Below are 7,243 nucleotides of genomic sequence, written 5' to 3'. Positions count from 1 at the left end.
TTAAGGCCACACAGTTGGCCCAGATAAACCAATTTATTTTTACTCTTAAAGCCGATTGAGGATCTTTTCCTCAGGGTTCACACGGGCTTGGAAGGAGACCCTGGCTCCTTTCTTTTACCAGTTCCACCTATGTGAAGATAAGTCAAAGGTCCTGCTCGACCATGGCTGGCTTTGCTTGGAAGCATGATCTCTTCTCGGAGTATTAGGAAAACTTTAAGTATAAAGGAATGAGTTATTTGATTTGATAAACAACTTGATTTGACAATGAGAGTATGACAGAAAAGAGACCCAAATGTGGAGTTGGAAATTCAAATTTGGTATTGAGACAGCACTTTTTATATTTGGATGTGACTGGAACCATTGGGAGAGTGAATGGAGAATGTGGAGGTTAAGATCCTCTTCCGAGGGGGAGAGGTAGGCGTGGGTATTCCAAAGCGTCTCCGGCAATTCTGCGGTGAAGCCTGCGCTGGCACATGAACCAAGGTGTCATGAGAAAACCGGGAGTGCTCAGTGTTTCAAACAGGGAAAGCTCCATCCTAGGGCTGGAGAGGTTGCAGCATCATTGACAGGCTGCAGGGGAAGAGACCAGAGGAGCAACTGCCCCGCTCTGAAATCAATGCAGATATCCCTGAAGCAGCACCCCACTGCAGTTGTGCATTCTCCAGTCAACGTGGGTGGAAAGAAGCCTGAAGCCTACAGGACCAATGGCAGGTGTCTTTTCTCTGGAAGCCCTTCGACCTGCTTGTGGGTGAACAGGAGAAAACCATAGCTTTACTTCTGTTCCACCCTTAGAAAGTCAGAGCTACCTCTCCCCACTGGTAACATCACACAGTAAACCCTGTAACCAGAGGCCCTAGGGGAATCATAGACCGGAAATGGTGTAAGGCTGTCTAGATGGAGAACCACCGCTTTGAGGTAGGTGAACTTCCAAAATCCAGAGCACTATGGTCTCAAGCACATCAGTAAACTTAGAGCATTGGAATATGCTCACAAGTATTTATTCAGAATCCAGAACAAGAACACAGTTAAACTCTCATAATGGAGAGAATGCTGCTCAGTTCTCCAGAGTACTGCGAGTTTCAGGAAGAAGTGTGGATTGTTCCCTCCTGCAGTTTTCTTAACTTTACTAGTATACTACAAAATTCACATATCAATGGCAAAAAGAACTTATAAGATCTTAGCCCAATGAATTAACGGCCATGTCAGAGGTGCTGGCAAACCTGTGATTTAAGTGGAGAGGCTTAATGGTTTAATGAATGATAGGTGCCATGAAAATGTGACTTTACAAAAAGGAAAATATGTCTGATATCAAAGTTCATGTGCTTTATCATTTGTAGCATTGCCTCCAGTATGCAAGAGCATGTGAATTCTATACCACACTTTTCTTTTCTTTTCTTTTCTTTTCTTTTCTTTTCTTTTCTTTTCTCTTTCTTTTCTTTTCTCATAGACGGAGTGTAATGAGTGAGTGTAGACCCTTGTAATGAGGGTGTACGTGGACAAAGGGCCATAAGAGGCACCCTGTCTTATATGGATGACTGCTTCCTGTGTCTGAAAGCGACTAGTCACCTACGCAGGCCCCCACTTCTCTTTTGCTCACACTTCCTCTTTGTCTTTCCTCCATAGATCCTCCCTCTCCTTTCACATCTACTTCCCTTTTTCCTCTTCCTATTAAAGATCCTAGTGGTGGAGCCAGGCAGACTGTGGTCAGACCCGGATGGGAATTCTCACAGGTAGAATAACCTCAAACATGTGTCTAATAGAAAAACATTGCCCACAAGGTAGCCAGCTTGCCAAGATGATTCTAGACATTTGTAAAGTACTGAGAAATATGACTTGCATAGATTTGCTACCTTACATGATAGTAAAAATTAAAGATGAGGAAATTATAGGCTTAATTTCAGAAGTTAATATTCAGATCAGGTGATAAGCATTCCACTGTATTCTGAATTTTCCTATTTTTATGTCTGTGGTTCTGTTGTTTTGAGACAGGGCCTCCCCGTAGCCCCAAATGGCCTAGAACTTGATATGTAGTTCAGGCTGCCCTGGATCTCAGAGAGATCCAGCTGCCTCTGCCTCCCAAGTGCTGGGATTAAAGGCAGGTGCCATCATGCCCAGCATGCCTGTAGTTAGAATTTATGAAGGCCATTGACAGGCTGGGGTGTCCAAATAGCATAGGCACAGGTGGAAGGCAGTAGGCATACTATAAATCCCTCACACTCAGATCAGCAGCAAAAAATTTATCCAGTCATTTACCAGCCTCTATCATTTACCAGCTGTGATAGCTTAATATTTCCATACTTAAGATATCCTTTATTATTAAATCATAAGACCAGGGTCTTAAAATTGTTGTGTTTTCAGGTCTTATGATTTAATAATAAAGGATATCTTAAGTATGGAAATATTAAGCTATCACAGCTGGTAAATGATAGAGGCAAAATTCTAGAACCAAGTCTATAGTCACAGAAACTTAGTTTTACAAAAGATAGCAAGTTCAAAGGAAGACCAAGATTGAGACGAGAGGGAGAAGAGAGGAGAATTCAGCGGATGAGGAATTAGCATTTGGAGAGGAAAAACACATTATAACACTCCTGACGAGGACTGCAAGTACAGTGTGTTGTTACCCAGAAATAATCTAACAGTACCACAGACTGCATCGGAAAACAGAATGAGTTCTCTGGCTCTAGAAGTTTCCAGACTAACAAAATCTCCCAAACTGAAGAGAACACTGGAGCATGTATGACCTCTAAGCTAATGGACGACCTCTAAGGTGCTTTGGTTTAGACATTATCTCACTTGAACTATCACAGCAGACCAGAAGATTTAGGAATATAATTTTATAAGTGCCTGAAGCATAATGAGGATCAATGATGGTTGGAGTCAGGTGAAGATCTAATTTAGTCATGGAGCTGAGCTCCAAATGTAGCCTCTGGTGCTATCTGCATTTAAAAAAAAAAAAAAAAAAACTGTTCCCTGAAAATTCCTTGGAGAAAAAGCTGACCCAGAGCATCCTGTGTTCTAATTAAGTAGAGAGTTGTTCTAAATTTTAATTTAATACTTGGAATAATCATGTCCTCCTCTATGCTTTAACAAAAGTACTGGCAAGATGGTCCCAAAGTGAGATGCCTTTTTCAGGGAACAGCAAAACTAAAGCTGACCTGGTAATACTTGAAAAATGAGCAATTGTGTGTGTGAGAGTGATTTTACCACAGACAAGTCCTTGATCACTTTTAGGAGAAGGCAGATTGACTCAAGATACTGTGTATGTCCAGGTGTATGTGTGGTGGGAGCAGGGGCATCTTGGGGTGCTAACCCCATATAGATTGGGTCTGTCTCTTACATAAGCATTAGCGTCATCATGTAAGAGTCGACTGAATGGGAGTGCAAGAAGAAGTAAAAGCTCAAATGCTTTGCTTAAGAAACTAATTCAAATATTTTACAATAACGATCTCTTTTTTTTCTTTTTTATTGACTACTGCTCTTTGATCATTTCATACATTTGTATGATGTATTCTGATTTCTCTCCCTGATACCTTCTAATCTCTTCCACCCAATCCCCTATCAACTTCCCTTCATCCCTACCAGTCCCTTTCCCAGAGTCATGACTTTTGACTTTGTTTGGTGACCCATTTGGTTTAACCAGGGCCATCTGTGCGACTGTTGGGCTAGAACTATCCATTGGAGCCTGGTGAGTCATCAATGGCTACACAAACGAAGGTAGTAATTCTCCCTCTTCCTTTAATATATTAGTAGCAAACAGTTTAGCAGTTAAGGGTGGAGCCCCTGAACCCTTCCTGCATCTATGACTGACTCTTGATGGGCCCATTCTTTTTTAATATTTTATCTATTAGTTTTCTTTTATGTGTGTGAGCGTATTGCTTGCATGTATGTAAGTGCATCCATGTGTGCAAGGCCTACGGAGGTCAGAAGTGGGCATTGGATCCCCTGGAACTGGAGTTACGGATGATTGTTAGCCACCATGTGAGTGCTGGGAATTGAACCTGGGTCCTCTGAAAGAGTAGCCAGTGCTCTTAACTCCTGAGCCATCTGTCCAGCCAGGTGGGCCCATTCTTAATGTAGATCCCCGGGCAGCCAGTCGAGACTATGCAGTGCCTGGCTTGCCCAGAAGATGCTCTTACATTCTTTTTGCTCTCCCTTCTGCATTACCCCCTGAGCCCCACAGAGGATGGTATAGATATTTTATTTAGGGGTACATACTCATCTGTCACTTATTCTCAGCACCTTGTACATCCATGAGTCTCTGAATTCATGACTATTCCCTGGAAAAAGAGGCTTCTTTGATTAAGACTAAGAGACTAAGAGCAGCTTTCTTCTATGGGTATAAACACACACTTTTTAATTTATTGTTTTTATTTTATGTGTATGCATGTATTGCCTTCATGTAGGTAAGTACATCCATGGTGTTGTACAATGCCCTCAGAGGACGGAAGAGGCCAATGGATCCCCTGGAGCTGGAGTTATGGACAGCTTTTAGCTGCCATGTGGGTGCTGGGACTCAAACCCAGGTCTTCTGCATGAACAGCCAGTGTTCTTAAGTGCTGAGCCATCTCTCAAGCCCACAAACATACATATTTAAAGGTAGCTTAACAATTTTTTTTAATGGAGCTGAACAACAGTATTCAGTTGCCCCTTGAGTCCAAGATCTCTTCCACCATGGATTTTTGACCATGTTTGTAGTACCCGACATGGGTTCCTTCCTGCAGAGTGAGTCTCAAATCTAATCAGAGAGCAGTTGATCATGCCCATAAGAGTACTGCTGCTACTGTACAAGTGGATACACCTTGCCCGGCGGGTTGGTCTCATAGTTTGTGGCATTCATATCTGGGTAAGACCACTGATGCCTTTTTGTCCTCCAACAACCTTCACAGTACCTTCCAGGATGATGAAAACAAGCTGGCATGGGGGACGTTCCAGTTCAGTTCAAGATGAGTTCTCTACATCACACATACATGGTGTGTGGCCCTTTTAGCAACAGGGTCTTTTCATCTAGCTCTGTGGGCAGTGAAGATGAATGGCAATAGCCTGTTTGTTTGGGGATCCTCTGGGGCTTCTCTGACCAGCAACTCACTTATTATAACATTTCAGAGATTTCAGTGTGTTTCAGCTGTGGAATTTTGACGTTTCCTACAAAGGACTGAATTTAAAGGCTTATCAAGGTCCTGTCATATGTTGCATCACATTTATCTTCTAAATGACCTTGAGATGGAGAATTTGTTAAGCCACAATTTTTAGCAGATCCGAGAAAAACTATATATAGGTACACATGCAATAACATATCCAAGACGGTTGTTTTGTTTCTGACATGAAAATGATTATCATTGATAAGAATTAGGGACCATAGGGCTGGAGCAATGGCTCAGTCGTTAAGAGAACTGGCTGCTCTTGCAGAAGACCAGGTTCACGTCCCAGCACCCACATGGCAGCTTAACAACTCCAGTTCCAGGGGATCCAACACCTTCTTCTGAGCTACATACATGAGGCAATACACTCATACACCAAATAAAAATAATAAAATATTTTTAAAAAAAGAATGAGGGGCCATTTCCTGTGGTAGAGAACTGTAGCATCATAGCTTCAAACTACTGGTCCTTGTTTCTCACAGGGATTTTAAATATTACTTCATGGTCCTTGCAAGCATAGTTTTAATGAAATAATAGATATAGCGAAGTATAGTTTACATATTATTTACAAATGTGTTTGAATATATGTGTACATTTTTTTGTATACTGGCTTTGCTCTTTCTTTCTCCTAGAACATGTTCTTATCCCAAAGAGCACGTATTTTTATTGAATTTTTGTGAATTTCATATAATATATTTTGAACACATTTAGACTTCCTCCCCATCTGAAATGCCAATTTCCAAAGAGCACATTAATGAACTTGATACTCAATACCATGTGTATTTCCGAACATATTACGCTGATTTCAACTCTAACAAGCAGTACATTTTACCTTTACCAATACACAGTATTTTAATTTTAATTCAATAATGCTTAGATATCACTCTTAATTTTCACTCATTTGAAGATCACTGATGACACAGTGAATTTAGCTTGTCAATACAACTCAAAAACATAAGTAAGGGAAATATTGGGCAGTCTTTAGTAGATAGTCCCCTCTGAGTGCAAAGATCGTATGACCATAAGTAATTCCCCATGTACTCAGTAAGCACTTAATGGTATTGAATGTATTGGGGCTTAAGTACATCTGTTGCTTGTCAATTTGCATCTCTCTTCTATCTTGAGTACTTTTAATTGAGTGATTAGTCAGTAAACAAATGCCTGCTGGGTGCCCCACTTGCCAGCACTCAGCATCCACCTAGCATTTGCTTCATAGCATGTAGTCTCTGTTTGCTAAGCTCTCTCTGCAGATGACAAAAAGAAGGGCTCCAGCAGAGGAACCGAGTACCCAGGGAAGCCCGCTGGCACTGCTTCTTGTGGGTTGACTGAAGTCATAGTTACTCTTCACCCTTCAGAAAGGAAAATGCCAGTGTCGCTGCCTTCATTGTTGCCTCAATGTGGGCTTTTCCTCCTTAGTTTTTGTTTTCAGACCACTAATTTTAAAACGCTATTGTGAGATGGTTCTTCTGTTATGCCACACCCATTGCTTTCTTCCATGTGCTAAATAAACTTGTTCTCTTTCTGGAAAGATACCATTATGGAAACTTTGAAATATGCAGGAGCCACCAGAACCAGTATGCAGCCATGAGCCAACTACACTCAACGACACAGATGCAACTCACAGATGCTCAGCTCTGATTCATTCTGTCGCCTCTCCAACACTTACAACGCATCATTGTGAAGAAAACCCTAGACTGCCGTCTTCTCCACACGTATTTTGCTATGTATAGCTAAAAGATGAATTTGAAAACGAGACCACGTGCCCAAAATAATTATTTTAAAACCATCAAATAATTACTATTCAAATTTTCTTGATTGTCTTATTTTGCCCCATGTGTTTCCTCAGTCAGGGTCCAAATACGATCTGTGGATTTTAGCAGTAGATTTGAGACTGCGTATATATAGTAAAATTGAAGTCGTCTAATACATTGACTCTATCACTTAGAGGAAAACAGAAGGTGAAAGAATGGTGAATTTCAGTCTCCTCTCAGTGAACCAAACAGAAGTGGTAGCCTGTAATCATCCAGCTGTTTTTCTTTTCTTAGCTTCTTTCGTGTTCCGTAGTACCCATCCAACCTACTCTGAGGTATAGCCCTCCTGAGTCC

The sequence above is a fragment of the Nannospalax galili genome, unplaced genomic scaffold, assembly GCF_000622305.1.
Source record: "Nannospalax galili isolate Female #2095 unplaced genomic scaffold, S.galili_v1.0 scaffold962, whole genome shotgun sequence".
Classification (NCBI taxonomy): domain Eukaryota; kingdom Metazoa; phylum Chordata; class Mammalia; order Rodentia; family Spalacidae; genus Nannospalax; species Nannospalax galili.
The sequence above is the reverse complement of the archived record's forward strand: the minus strand, read 5'-3'. Positions refer to the sequence as shown.